The 14,888-nt window shown below is 45.6% G+C and overlaps 1 protein-coding gene across 1 annotated transcript in view; it reads right to left on the bottom strand.

The window, feature by feature from the left end:
* LOC135378530 (nucleoside hydrolase-like) overlaps nucleotides 1-12,358 on the bottom strand; it is a 59,842-nt gene extending 47,484 nt beyond the window's left edge. Inside the window, exon 1 of the mRNA XM_064611579.1 lies at nucleotides 12,226-12,358. The gene's annotated coding sequence lies outside the window, so the exon portion shown is untranslated. The remainder of the gene's footprint in view (nucleotides 1-12,225) is intronic.
* Between the last annotated feature and the right edge of the window lie 2,530 nt (nucleotides 12,359-14,888).

Here is a 14,888-nt window from a genome sequence, read left to right as displayed (position 1 = left end):
TTCATCCAGTTGTGTCAACACAAATCTATGCAACTGAACAGTTTAATGTAGTGAGCATGGTGTACTGCATCATGAAGGACAAAGTTTGGGAGCAGATATATGGGACATAACACTAAATATGTAGTAAAATAATACTGATGCCTCTGCGTGACTAACCACCTAACTTCAGTAACGAGTGATGAACATGAAGCCTTCAGGCAACTTCAGGAAATTAATACATGATGTATGGGGAAATGGTTCAGAAGATTTACCAGCACCCAAAGCAACAGTTTCACAAGTTCCGGCCAAATGCATTATGTTGGCGCACCCCCCCCCCCCCCCCCCCAAGATAAGCATGTAATTATTTCGTTCCACTTTACTGAACTTTATGCACCCCTAAGAAAATGAAAATGTGGGAGGAGAGGGGGGTTCTGAAAAGAAACAGAAGTAGTGTGAATTTCCTGTTAAAAAGAAACGAAAAATTCCACACACATAACCACAAGATTTATGAACCTAGCAAGTGAAGCAAGCTCTTACACAGATATGTTGTTCGTGTGTTACATGAGGGTCAGTTGTGTTGGGGATGGCATGGTATGCGATAAGCCTAAGCTAATGCCAGCCACATATTTGTATACCAGTAAATTTTCTTCGCATGTGGCTTTGAAGAACTGCTTACTTGAAAAAAAATAAATAACCAGGTGTGACACATATACAATCTAATGTCACAGGCATTTGGTGCCAGCCATTCAGTGAAAGTAGTTTGCATGAGATGCCACATTTCCTCCTGGTGACGATGAGGGGGAAGGAAGCTTTCCAGCGATAAATGTATGTCATGGTGTCGTGTATTGCAACAGCATTCAGGCACTGTTTCGAGTGACAGATCCATAGATGTTAAAACCATTTGTCATGATGCTGATGACACACTCTTCGTTATATCCGAATTTTGTTACCGTAGTATTCCCATATTGTGTATACCCTCCACTCACTGCTTTAGGGGTGGAGTGCGAGTCAAGGCAGAGGAGAGCCGGTGTGATATGGGAGTACCCATTCTGCGTAGATATTGTGCAGGACATGTCATACGGGAAAAACTGTGGACACTTAGCATTCACCTGAGCTGGTGTAAAGGGAACAAGTTGTAACATAACTGAATGTACAGTGAGGTACTACACATATGCATATTAGAAGTGGATATTGGTTTGGTTCGCTATTTTTGAACTCAGCTATTCAGAACACGTTGAAGACAGGCACAACATAAATTAGAGGCATTGTGGCATTCGCGATAAATAGAAGCATGATTGCAATGTGCATAAGGAGTATATTATAAATCATGTAGCATGATTCCATAGGAATGTGTTTTCCCATTCTTAAGATTTACCTCTACAGGATATGAGACTACACAACAAGAGTGCACTGATCACACTAGTGTAAAGCTGCAGTGTCGTCAAGCAATTTTTAACAGTCCTGCTCACAGAAATGATGCAGAACAGCATGCATACATTTTAGCTTGAAAGAAAAGCCTTGAGCTTCAGGAGACACAAAAGGGACTCTGTTTTTCTGTTTAGTACTATATTCACACTCAACACCTGAGTACATGGATAAACTCTGTGGCCACATGACAGCTATCAACAACACAAAAGGAGATGTATAATGTAAAAACCCCGAAAACCAGGGAACACGAAGGGACAGACACAACAGACTTCGTGTTGTGTCTGTCCCTTCGTGTTCCCTAGCCTCGGGGTTTTTACATTATGCATCATCTTCACCAGCTCGCTTGCTTCCTAGCCATTTTTTCATTATAAAAGGAGAGATAGTGCAACATGGGTGCATGTTTACCCTGCTTTACTACTGTCATCAATATCCACACTGAACATGTGCACACAGAAATTAACTATGCAGCATTACGGCAGCTGTCTATAACGCAAAAGAACGATAGCTACTGTTAACATGGGACCGTGATCTTTCACGTTCTCGTGTGCTCAGTGTACATACAAACAGCTGCACTGGCAGGACAAATCTGTACCCATGCTAACAGAAGCTAACTTTCTTTTAAATAGTTGACAACAGTCACGTGGCCATGTACAATATTTCCATGCACTCATGCTACAGTTATGACACAACCACATTTCCATTTTGATGTTGCGTGTACCAGCTGGCTACTATTATAATTGTCAATATCATCTATTGATAAGTCTGTACCCTATGTTTTGTTAAATCTATCTGGAAGGTGTTATATGCAGTAATTGCAGTTGATCTAATTTTCAACTTCAAGTGCAATGCAATAATGAGCAATAGAGCTTAAAGTTTCTGTACATATTGCCCTTGATTCCTATGCAATTCAGCTCTTTTGCAGTACACCTCAGACATATTAGTGGAGTCAGCATGTGGAATGTAGCAAGGAGTTTTTTTTCTTGTGCACCGTTGCTTACTTATGCTTTCACGTGACCTCACCATCTAATTGAGCAGGGTATCGAGAGTGCATGCCTCTATGAAAAAAGTCATCCTTGTGGAACTACGTAATAGCCTTTATTGTCTGAATATCAACAAAAATCTCACGAATACAAAGTTGTTGTGGCGAATGAGCCCACAACAGAGATTTTTTAAGAAATGATCTCCAGAATATCTGTGCTTATACAATGCACAAAAACTGTCATTGATTGGTTATGGTTATGTACCTGCAATAGTTAACCTAAAAAAGTAATGATGCATCCAGAAGGTCTCCAGCCTCCTTTAGCACACTGCTGTGTAGTGTCTTTTGCAGAAACAGCCCTACAAAAGCAGATCTACTGTTACCATACAATAAATCAAAATAGAAGTAAGCAGATGTCTTTTTGAATGTTTTCCAATGTAGCAGTAGTAACACAATACCTGAATAACTGTTTTTCATAGGTCTCCTCTGCTGTGGCATGCTGAAATAAGTAAAACACACATTTCAGTTTCATCTATATGAATTACAAATCTATTACATGTGAATCCAGGGAAAATGGGGACCTCGTTCGGTTTTGCTCCGGTATTTTCATAACCTGGGAAAGCAAAATCTGCTCAAATTCCGTGTTCAGTGTAGTGCAACAACATGCATATTTCCATGCCTAGATAATATCCACACAACAGCCGCAAGACGCTAATGCACTTTATGATCAGTCCTATTGCACGGTTAAAGGTCTCTGGAGATAAGACACGCTGCAAAGAGATGATAGATACTGGGACGGTTAATAAACATGTGAGTGGATAACGCCCCTCAACATCTCCATTGGGCCTCGCAACAACCATCTAGCACGTTATTACTCTTACTGTACAATGACGGGGTGCCTACAGTGTGTATCACAGGAGATGACATCATAATAAGCGCCAGCACTATGCTTTGTTTTTGATGATGCACATTGACGTTCGGCCATCCGCACGCTCTATCGGTTCATTGGATTGGTATCTGGATTTTGTCCAGCGGCACATGTCGATGTCACTCTCTTTGACCACACTTTGACGGTGCTTTTTACGTTTGTCATGCAAAAGTTCGCGATAGCACCTTCTAAAAACAACAGCCGCATTTCGTGCTCCCGGTCAAGCGTTACGCCGTTTTCGTTTACTAACCGTGCATTTAAAACGATTCTGCTTAATTTTTACCAGTTAGATTTCGAATTAGTGAAACATCACCTACCACAACCACTCTACAATAGTTTTTCAGCACACGTTCACAGTTGCAACGTACTTATGTTAGGCTACGTTAAACTAGCCTCTCCCCTAGTTTAAAATACGTCCCATTCAAATACATGGGTCTTAAACCACCGGTTTAAGTAGCTTGAGTGGATGGTCGAAATGGAATATTTGAATCGAATATTCGTCCCATTGCGATAAAATCCACCTCCTGGGCGCTTCTAGTAACTATATCAATCAAAACTTACCCAAGATTTGATGAAACATTCTGCGTGAACCGGGGATTAGGCCTACCGGCCTCCATCGCTTCTGGCAGACTCTGGCGAAATGCGCATGCGCCGTGCAGGAAGCTCGCTATGTGCGGTGCCATTGGCTTCACAGCAGCAGGTTGTAGAGCATGGGATGGTGATCCAGGATTGGCGAACGAAAGTCTCACGTGATCGATTTAAACCCGACGTCACTAAACCAATGGTTTAAGTAAGTTGGTGAATACGGGTATAATAGTTTACAGCGACATCCACAAGCAACGCAGACATCTAACGACCACGGGGAAAAGGTTTGCGTGTGGTCCAGAGCATCGAGGAAGGAATCACAGGAGCGGCCTTTCACCCTCTTTTCAACGGGGAGCAGCGTACCGGCCTGCGCATGGAACTCTGACATTCTCCTATCTATCACGTGACCGCTGTCTTCTGTTTTTTTTCTTTTGAAATTGGCGATAGCCTTTTGCAGTGGACTTCAGTGATATGCTGTACGCCATATCCCAGCATTTTCGGTACAGTCAAGGGTGATCTGTCCTGCTGTGAACTGCATGTTTTTTTTTTTTTTTGTTCCTATGAAGTGCAGAGGCGAGGGAGTAAGAGGAAGGAAGGAGGAGCAACCTTATATTACCTCTCACATGTGGTACACTGATTAGCACAGCACACGTAAAACGGTTCGAACTGATTAATATCGATTCAAACCGTTATTTTGGTTGCGCTCCACCCGAACCTGAACCGAACCGATAACCTTGAACCGGAACTTGAATCGAACCCCCAAAAATAACGTTTCCGAGCCCTGCTTGTAGCAGGCCGTTGATCCAACTTTGTCGTTTTCCCTCCCCTCCCGTTTGCCCAGCTGTCTGACCTCCCTTCTGCATCGACTTCGCCTCAATGTGGCCTTCACCCCGCAGTTCAGGCACAGACTAGGGTATGCTTCAACCAGCTCGTGTTCCAACTGCGGCATGGTGGCAAGCATTCAACACGTCGTCATCGTCTGCCCTCTATACAGTTCGGAGAGAGCAGTGCTCCAGTCCCAACAGACCCGTATCAACAGCAAGCCGCTCAACCGTGCCGCATTCTTGGGTCCTTGTTCGGGCCCTGTGCAGCACCGTCTTAGCCTGCACTCATTCTATCTGTTCTTCACGTCTACTAGCCTTCTTGAACTCCTCTGACCTCAGAGCTTTTGCCGTGAATGTGGATATGTTATTTTCACAGCATATCTCCGATGGCCGACCGGATGAACTACTATCCCCATCGGGTACGACGCACCCGCGTGTGTGATATCTCATATGCGTGTGTCATGTGTGTGTGCGAGTGTGTATGGCTCATCCTTTTCATCGTCATCCCACTCAGGTATTAAACCGCATGCACTGAGGTATGGTACCGCAATTGTTGCGGTGAATGACCTTATGCCATCGTCATTCATGTAGTTGTTGTTGTTGCTCTACGGTGCAAATCGCTACTCAGTGGAAGTTGTGTATGCTGTACCACATCCATTAAAAGAAAGTGCAAGTCACATGTTTACCATTGTAAGCAATCATATTTTGCTACGTGCATTAGTTAGAAATGCTAATACACGAGGGTACGTCACGTAAATCAATGAAATCAAACAAGTCAGGAAAAAAGTGCTGACACCAGGATTCGAACCTGGGCCTTCTGGGCAGGGTAAGGCCAGGGCCTTCGGCTTACATGCTCTATTTGTCGTTAAGTGTAGCTATAGCCTCGACTAATTCCTATTATTTACGCAACTGCATCAATCACAGGGCACAGGAACATGCCAACAAAGCTGCATAAATAAGCTGCAATAATAAGCATGCTTATTTTCAGCTTTGTTGGCATGTTCCTGTGTTGATATCTTCGGTTATGATCTTCGGTTTACATATTTCTTGCGCGGAGCAGTGCACCAATGCGCTCTTTGGATCAGCTATCCGGCTGTCAATTTCGCGTTCATCCACCTCGTTCATGCACGGGGGCGACGGAAGATTCGAAACAGCCGCAAGAGATGATTTATCAAAGCGACTGGTGAGCAGCGCTGGCGGTTATGTGGTTCCGTAGGTGAGATAGCGTGCTCTTATCAGGGATGATGACGAATGCGCCGCGAGTGCTGTGAGCTAGTGGAATACACTCTTAACAATTAACTACATCGTATAGCACGCTCCTAGCCAACCATCATCCCAAATGACAAAGTTCTCGCCCAATTTGTTGAAAACGGGAGGCGAAGCCTGCAGAGAAGAAGGAACACCAAAGCGTCTCCTGCGGTCTTGCAGCTGTTCGTTAGCTTCCGTCGCCCCCGTGCATGAACCAGGTGGATAAAACACGAAATTGACAGCGGAACAGCTGATCCAAAGAGCGCACTGGTGCACTGCTCCGCGCAAAGAAATATGTAAACCGAAACCGGTTAATTACTCGGCAAAATCCCCAAGTGTCGACGTTCTTTTTTTTTTTTTCTTGCAATGTTCTTAGCTGAAGGTCCCGAAGGTCGAAACAGAGGTTCCGTAAGCGTGCGAATTTAAAAGTTAATATGTTTATTTAATTTGTGAGCGTATGCAAATGAGCTGCTCACTACTCAGTTCATAGACGATGTCCCAAGGATCTTTACCGAAAATAAATTTATTCGATGGCGCCACCTGTTGACGAATTATTCAGCAGGACGATTTTCATGAAACACCCTGTATAATATTTTTACAGCTTTAAATAACTGATGTTGCATTCATTTTTGGAACATACATACAAGTTCATTATTGGTCGACCAAGCGTGAAACATGCAACGATGCGTGCGTTCCTCGATATGCACACATTTGGCATATTACAGTACTTGGCGTTTTTCAACCGTCCAGTGGTGGTTGAACCCCATCGAGTGACATTGCGGTGTCGTTCGATGGGTTTCCGGGTCTAATATATCGGCCTGCAGCGGTCATATCGGTACGCGGTTTGTTGTGACGAATTTCCGTTTCCTCCCCCTTCGCCTGCATGCTCGCGGCTTGTGAGAAATCCTGAGAGTTGTCGAGATATTTGGAAATTCAAGGCCCCCGTCAGTAGTTCCGACACCTTCAAAGTCCTGTAACTCTCGCCCCGTTTGTCGGATGGACACTAAAATTTAGGTCCGTACGGGTCTAGAAGAGTTCTACGATCGCTCAAATCTTATCATATCTGATAGTGGTTTGGAAGTTGTAGGCGGAGTCGCGTTAGTAACGCAGTTTTTTTTAGAACTTCGGGGCCCTTCTTCGGAAAGAAGTTCGCATCGGACAGGGTTCATCTTTGGAGAGCATACTGTTTCTGACGCTGTGCACGTGGTAAAACTGACCATATCTTTCCAACTTTAGCGGTTCTCGAGTTACAGGTTTCCGCGTTTACTCTCCTCCCAATACATGGGACCGGCGGCTTTTCCCCCTAAAAGCCTTCCCCTTGCTGCTAGATGGTCGTGTTTGCCTTCATTGTGACGGTCTGGATGTGCTCTTTCCAACGGCATTGATCGTGTAGGCGCGCGAGGTTCTGTTCTCCCGATATTGGCTTAAGACTATGACGGACTGACCCGTCTGGCTAGAGCAACCCTGAAACGCTTCCCACTGTTCGGTGTCTCAACTCGCTTACCCTACGTCTGATTCAGTCGAAATTTTGTGTGCTCTACAACTTTCCCATTCAGAATACCCGTCTATTTCCAGCGGTTAAGGTGTCATTCTCGAAATTCCTGATACCGAGTTCATTCCTCGACTTTTGTCCCCGTTTTCAAGGTTCGAAGCTCGCGGCGAATGCGAACTTCCTTTTAATTGGTAAACGCGCTCGACATAGACAACGCGTAGAAACTTGCGGCACATGTTTATCCCTCTCCGTTCACGAGTTAGGACACCGTGGCAACAGCGGCTCTCTTATACATAGGGGGGTAGTTTCATTTATAATCGAATGATGCCCACCGGTCACATTTTTTATTTCTCTCGAAAAAAATATATGTTATCCCACCCACAAAGAGATGCAAAAGGTGCCTGACCGCAGGTCTGCGATGTTTTCTGCTCCGTCCACGGCGCTTCGAAGCAACCGGAGCGATTTCGAGGCTTAAATTTTTTCCGACTTTGTGGCCTTGTATCTCTTGAACGAGACGTCCCATTTGAACGAACTTTTTTTTGCTGACAGAGTGGATGGTGCACGTTCCACCATGGGCTATTAAATTTATATGGTCAAGAGAAAAGTATACAAAAAAAAAAACGAAAACGCAACAGAGAGCCTTTTTACCGCACGTTTGGAAGGTCATGACCGAGGCCCTAGATCTCCGACTGTCATGTTCTTCGCACGAGCCGAAAGATCATTGCTCTTTCGTTTGATATAAATACATTGCTTTATCTTCAGCCATTATGCCGTAACAATGCCGTGAACACGGAAGTGTAGGGAAAATTCTCGGCAGTTCTTACCCAAAAAGGACTAACTGTTGTACTAACATAGCTGAGACATAGCTCTTTCAGGATATGCAATGAAATGTTTGCTTATTTTGGTCCCAGAGGGCGCGCAATTTTTCTTTTTTCGCACCCCTATTGGGCAGCGCTCGCAAGGGTCAAACACACGTACAAACAGTGGACTTTTACCCCACCCCCTGTCTTTTTCTCTTTTTTGCTTTCGGTGAGGGTGCCGTTATGCCGAAAGCCGACTATAGTAATATGCACAGATCACTGTGATGTCCGCAGACAAGCAAAACTTCGTTGCTCAGGCTTTCGCACCCGGTTAATCCCTTCAAGGTTACGTGCTTGAAGGAAATCGGACGTGGGAACATGGCATTTGTAAATACCCGGCTTTGCCGAACCAAAGCGCGAGACGTCTATTCTCTTGTGAACAAAGACGGAATTTCAAACACTCAGGTGATGTGCCACGATGCTGACAGATCGCCCAAGGACTGGTCGCCTGGTCTTCCTGTGAATGATAGGGCATATCCGGTCCCTTATTTCTTCAAGGTAAACTCCTTTTAGAAATATTATTTGAAGTAGTTAGCCTTCCAATGGGTGAGAAAGTGGGGGCGCTGCGTGGGAAAAGACGGTCTTTAAGCGTCTACGGGGTTTCCGCCGCTGTCCACATTTTAAGATATGCTTTGCTTTTCTCGATGTTACGTATGGATTTCGTTTTGTCGTCGGCGTAGCGTGTACTTCTGCGCTCCCCATGGCCAGCCGTAGCCACACCAGAAGTCGACTATACTGCCCGGATACACTCAACGACACAAGGAAAAAACACCCTGGAACAAGAACTTTAGGCCGGTATCGTTGATATACGATAAGGGCTTTTGAGGGCCATCTTGAGGACCTCGGAGGCAGTCCATGTCCACGACACCGACGAAATATATGTGAACTGCTACAACACGTTTCGACTGAGGTTGCTGAGGCAGGGCCTTCAGGTGAACAAGATCCTCCGGCTTCAAGCCCTGATGACGCTGACTTCACTGACCCCACCGAAATTGTGCAGACTGTGAACAGGAGCATATCAGAGCAAGATATTGGTGTGAGCCCACTGAGGCACCCGTAGTAGACAAAGTGGAAGAAACAGAAGCAGAAGAAACCAGCAAATAACAAAACAAAATTACAAGAGAATAGACGTCTCGCCCTTCGGCTCGGCAAAGCCGGAGTATTTACAAATGCCATGTTCCCACGTCCGATTTCCTTCAAGCACGTAAACTTGAAGGGATTAACCTGGTGGGAGAGCCTAAGCAACGAACTTTTGCTTGTCTGCGGACATCACAGTGATTTGTGCATATTAGTAGAGTCGGCCTTCGGCATGACGGCACCCTCACCGAAAGTCAAAAAAAAAAAAAAAGAAAGAAGACATGGGGTGGGGTAGAAGTCCAATCTTTGTACGTGTGTTGGACCCCTGCGAGCGCTGCCCAATAGGGGTGCGAAAAAAATTGCGCGCCCTGTTGGACCAAAATAAGCAAACATTTTATTGCATATCCTGAAAGAGCTATGTCTCAGCTATGTTACTACAAAATGTTGGAAAATTTGAAGATGTCCTTTTTAGGTAAAAACTGCCGCGAAAATGTGAATTTTCCCCTACCCTTACGTGCTCACGGCATTGTTGCGGGATAATTGCTGAAGATAAAGCAATGTATTTAACGTCAAACGAAAGAGCAAAGAATGATTTTTCTGCTCATGCGAAGAACATCACAGTCGGAGATCCACGGCCTCGGCCATGACCTTCCAAACGTGCGGTAAAAAGGCTCTCTGTTGCATATTTTTTTTCGTAGACTTTTCTCTTGACCATATAAATTTAATAGCCCACGGTGGAACGTGCACCATCCACTCTATCAGCAAAAACAATTTCGTTCAAATGGGACATCTCGTTCAAGAGATACAAGGTCACAAAGTTAGAAAAAATTTAAGCCGCGAAATCGCGCCGTGAACGGAGAAGAAAATATCGCAGAGACCTGCGCTGTGGATGCAAAAGAAAATATCGCAGAGACCTGCGGCCAGGCACCTTTTGCATCTCTTTGTGGGTGGGATAACATATATTTTTTCGAGTAAAATAAAAAATGTGACCGGCGGGCATCATTCGATTATAAATGAAACTACCCAGGGCCGGGGGCATTTTTTTCGATATCAGGTGTTTTTTTTTTTTTTTTTTTTTTGCGTAGAAAGGCGATTCAGGCCTCTTTTTGACGGGGAAAGCGTCCTCTTTCCGATAGCATTGGTCCTGTCTTCGCACGACTTTGCGTTCTCTTGTCAGTGTGCGAAGTGCGCCTGAACAGGTGACTCCATCCGTCCTTCCACCGCCACTGCTATGGGGCTCTGGAGTCCACTTCGCTTGCAAACTTCGTCGAGTTTGGGCGCGTTTGCTCTTGCTCCCGTTGTTTGGCGTTTCGTTGTGGCTCTGGTCTCTGGTGCACCGGACTGCTGTGCATGTGTTTTTGTGCTCTACAGGTGATGCCTAGACGTGCTTTCGTGTGTGCGCCTGTAGTGCCATGTTTCATGCTTTTTGTTCAGTGTCCTTTCTAGAATGTGGGTTCCTATTACTTGTGTACAGTACCGTACACTCTGAAAGACTAAGAAAAAAAGAAGAAAGAGTCGTGCCGGTGCCTTTGCCACCTGGGCGCACATATTTGTGGTGCGCACATATTTTCTTTGGCGTGCTACGTAGTACGCCAAAGAAAATATGTGCGCCCCGGCGGAATCATCTCAATGTTCCACAGAATCGCCCGAGTCAGAGTTGTCCACAGCAAGAGCAAACCGTGTTGGAACACGGGCTGGTGAGCGATATTAACATGTATTAAGGAGGAGGGGGTAATGCTTGGCGAAGGTGGGGTTGGCCTGCTTTGAAGTAGCGGCTCGGTGCACATAGGGGAGGGAGAAGAGGGGAGTGTGAAAGAGGGAGGGGAAAGATGATGGTGGCACAGGAGATCGAGGGGTGTGCTAACCCTCTTTCTCTGCGATTTGGGTAGTTTAAGAGGACTACCCACCACAGAAAACATGCCAGCTCCCCTCAGTAGTCTTCATTGGGATGCTCCCTGTACCATGGTAACCGTCAGTATTATTGGCGATGTTGGCTCATCCGGCTATTACGGAGAAGCACTTGTGCGAGACGAAACAAACGCGATATCTTTTCGTCGTGCTAGTGTTCTTGGGGGGGGGGGGGGGGTGCACACCAACTGGTACTGTGGAGGACCTGTCTTTGTGCTGTCGTGAAGTAGAGAACGTATGGAAACGGAAGGCGAACTACTTAATCGCCAACAAAGAATAGTTTTAAATACTGTGCCTTGACATCGTGGTCATGCAAGTATCGTGTACCTACGTCCAAAAAATCGAGGTGTATGAGGAACACACATGGTAGCGACATGAACAAGTGAATTTTTACAAATTCGTCTTTGCTTTTATTTTGATGTTACTCCTATTACATGATATTACTCCTGTTACATGCCATGTAAACGGGACCTATTAGAGGTCACCCGAAATGAAGAACAGCAAAGCACATTTGTTTTTACTCTGTGTCACATTTCTAGCCAAAATGTCACATTTCTCCAAAAATATCCGGGTTTTATCCAAAAAAGCCCACTGGAGAGGACCTTTTTAAAAATATCCGGAATTTTTTCAACCTTGGTGTCTGGCGACAAATATCAACAGGGAGTAGATGCACGATTTTGTAGCCGCGACTTAGCTTTTTTGTCGCTAGAGCCCGAGTGCCACCGCCGAATTTGTCCCTTGTAGCGTGTTATCGGATCCAGCCTTTACGCGTACGTCAAAGTAGTGCAGAGTGACCGAGTTTCCGCACCCTGCTGCTCTCCGGATGCTGCGTATGCGCAACTGCTCACGGTTGTTCCGCATGGACTGCTTCGCATTTTTTAGGGCAATTATATAGCCCATGCGTACGCATTACATACCTCAAAAACGACGAAGATCCTCAAGGCGAGGCGAGATTTGCTTGAGATCCGCGTCACTGTCCACGTTCTTCCACGTTTCAAAGCAGACTGACTGATCTGCTGGCGGTTGGCAAAAACGCTCAACAGGTGTACGATATAATATCACAAAGGATTGCAAAACAAAAGCTTCAAGCTGAACGACGTGATAAATGACACTTCTGCCTTAGAGGGATTGTTCTCAAACATTCACAATCACACGAACTATTTTGCAACACGCACGAGATATCACTCTGTGCGGCCCATCTACTTTTGCTTCATGTTCATGCGCCAGGGAAACATCCATCAAACTTTCTCTTAAGACAGAATGGAGGTTCGCGAGAAATTCCGTCCTCTATGAATAACATCGTTTTCTCATCGAAACCACAATGTCATACCTCTTAAGATATTTTCCAATTGGTGTGCCTCTGAGAATAAGTATGGGAGTCTCTCATGACCAGAATTCAGGGACACCTCCTCTGATGCCGGTTTTGCCACATAGCAGAAAGAAAGCCAACTTAAAAGATAAGCACGACGTGAGGAAGAAAGAACATGGAAAGAGGTACAGGAAGACGAGAAAGGAAATTTGTACATCAGATATCGATAGATATCGACTACAGGGCAGCCTACAGCAGAAGAACAAAGCCCGAGGACGCTGCACAAGCGCAGACGCCGAACGCCAGAGTGAAAATGTGATAAATCAGCTCTGAAAACTTTCACCAAACTTTTCTGTTGTTGTGCTGCTGTTCAGACCAACTCATAGCTTGTGAAACGCGGTCACTTGCACATGTAAATCAGGGCCTGATCCACAATGACAAAGTGTGGCTCGGTTTCATTAAAGGTCCCCGAAATTTAGGACAGTAGTCCGCGAAGTTTTGTATCGTCTGTTACCGACGTAACGTGAATGTTCTTCTATAATGTTATTGAGCGTTGGCAAAGAAAAGTTGAGAATGACAGGCGTCCAACGACGTTTGTTCTCAGTTCAGATATTAGTCACTTTTAGTAAATCGTGCGCTGTCGCTTTTGCGTACAGTATACTAAAACTTAATATTAATGTGCGTTAGTGAGACTGCGCCGACGTTGCACTGTAAAAGCGTAGTTTGGGTTCACTGTGTAAGGAATTTGTATGTGAAAAGAAAAATAATAAAAATAGTGACGAAGGACACATGTCTCCACAATTTTCTCCTCCACTGTGTATTCCAGAAATTACGCCACATTATAATAGCGAGTGTCAGTAGACGGGTGATAACGTCACCGTTAACTTACAGGAACCAATCGAGAGTTTTAGTATACCGCTACCGGTGCCCGGTAGGCTACCGCGGCTATACCGGTGGACTTGCTTACCGCAGTCCCCAGCTCCGGTATAACAGGCTCGTTTAGTATAGCTCGACTCTACCGCGACATTTCACCGGTAGCGATCACAACAGCAGCGCACGGAGACGGGAAGGAGTGCGGCGGCGCTGCTGTCGATCTCGCCGGGAAAGCGAGCGGTACGCTGGCGGTAGGCTGCGCGGCATTTCGCCCCTCCGACCGGCGGCCGGTATTCCCGGGAGGCCGGTATTCCGCTCGCGCTTGCGCAGAGAAGGCATGACGTCAATAGCGGCCCCACCGGTAGCCTATGGCCGGTATACTAAAACTCTCTATTGACTAATATAGCGTGACTCATAATCTTACCTGCTGATGGGGTGCGGTAGACGCTGTAGCCTACCGTGCTATCGGTAGCTGTCTCCTAACTCATACTAATAGAGAGCTTTAGTGCATGTACGTTATAACCCTTGCGTACGGAAGTGGTAGCGTTGATGATTCTGCGCAAGCCCACAAGAGAAAGACAGCTTCGCGCAGTACACAGAACCACCAGCGCTATCCCTTCGGTACGCAAAGGCGATAGCGTACGATGTACTAAAACTCTGTATTGAAAAGAAGCTATACCCTATGAGCAACGAAAACGAATCCCGTCAACGGCACTTCGCACTTCTTACTCTGTTTTCACCGTATTATGTAACTTCAGCTTGTTCTTGGCATCATCATAAGTACATTGCAATGCTCTATTCCAAATTGTGCCTGCTGCGGTCCCTTCACGCCACCGCAAAGAAACTTTTCCGAATGCCCCTCCCCCCCCCAAAAAAAAAGCAAGAAAAACAAGCAGAAAGCAGAAGAATGCTCAATTTCGGAACATTTGGAAGAGGCAACAAGTGAGCTTCACGCGACTTTGGACCAAGTGCATGTGACGTATGATATGATAAGAAAGGCGAAAAAAGTCATAAAAAAACGTGCTGTTTGGTAGTGCATGTTAAGAGCGATAAGATACTCCAGGTTTTGGGATTGTGATACGGAAGGTCGGACTTGTTTTGTTGAAAACCTTGTCTTCCAACGCTACGAGGGTAGGTATCTTCGATTTGGCCTGCACCTCCTGCACTAGTTCAGGGGAGTGCCGATGTGGTGCAAGCGCGTGCGCCGCCGTACAAGTGTAGCTTCAGCACTACCCAGACAACATGTACTATCCTGTGGATGCCCCCACAGTCAATATCCGAAATCGCAAAACGTCCCGTTGAAACTTTGTGTGTACTTACATGGGATATCTTGACAGCATGATTTTGGGAACGTCCGGTTGTGAGCAGCTTGGGATATATTTTGGAGAAACGAGGCAT

The sequence above is a fragment of the Ornithodoros turicata genome, chromosome 1, assembly GCF_037126465.1.
Source record: "Ornithodoros turicata isolate Travis chromosome 1, ASM3712646v1, whole genome shotgun sequence".
NCBI lineage: Eukaryota > Metazoa > Arthropoda > Arachnida > Ixodida > Argasidae > Ornithodoros > Ornithodoros turicata.
The sequence above is the reverse complement of the archived record's forward strand: the minus strand, read 5'-3'. Positions and strand labels throughout refer to the sequence as shown.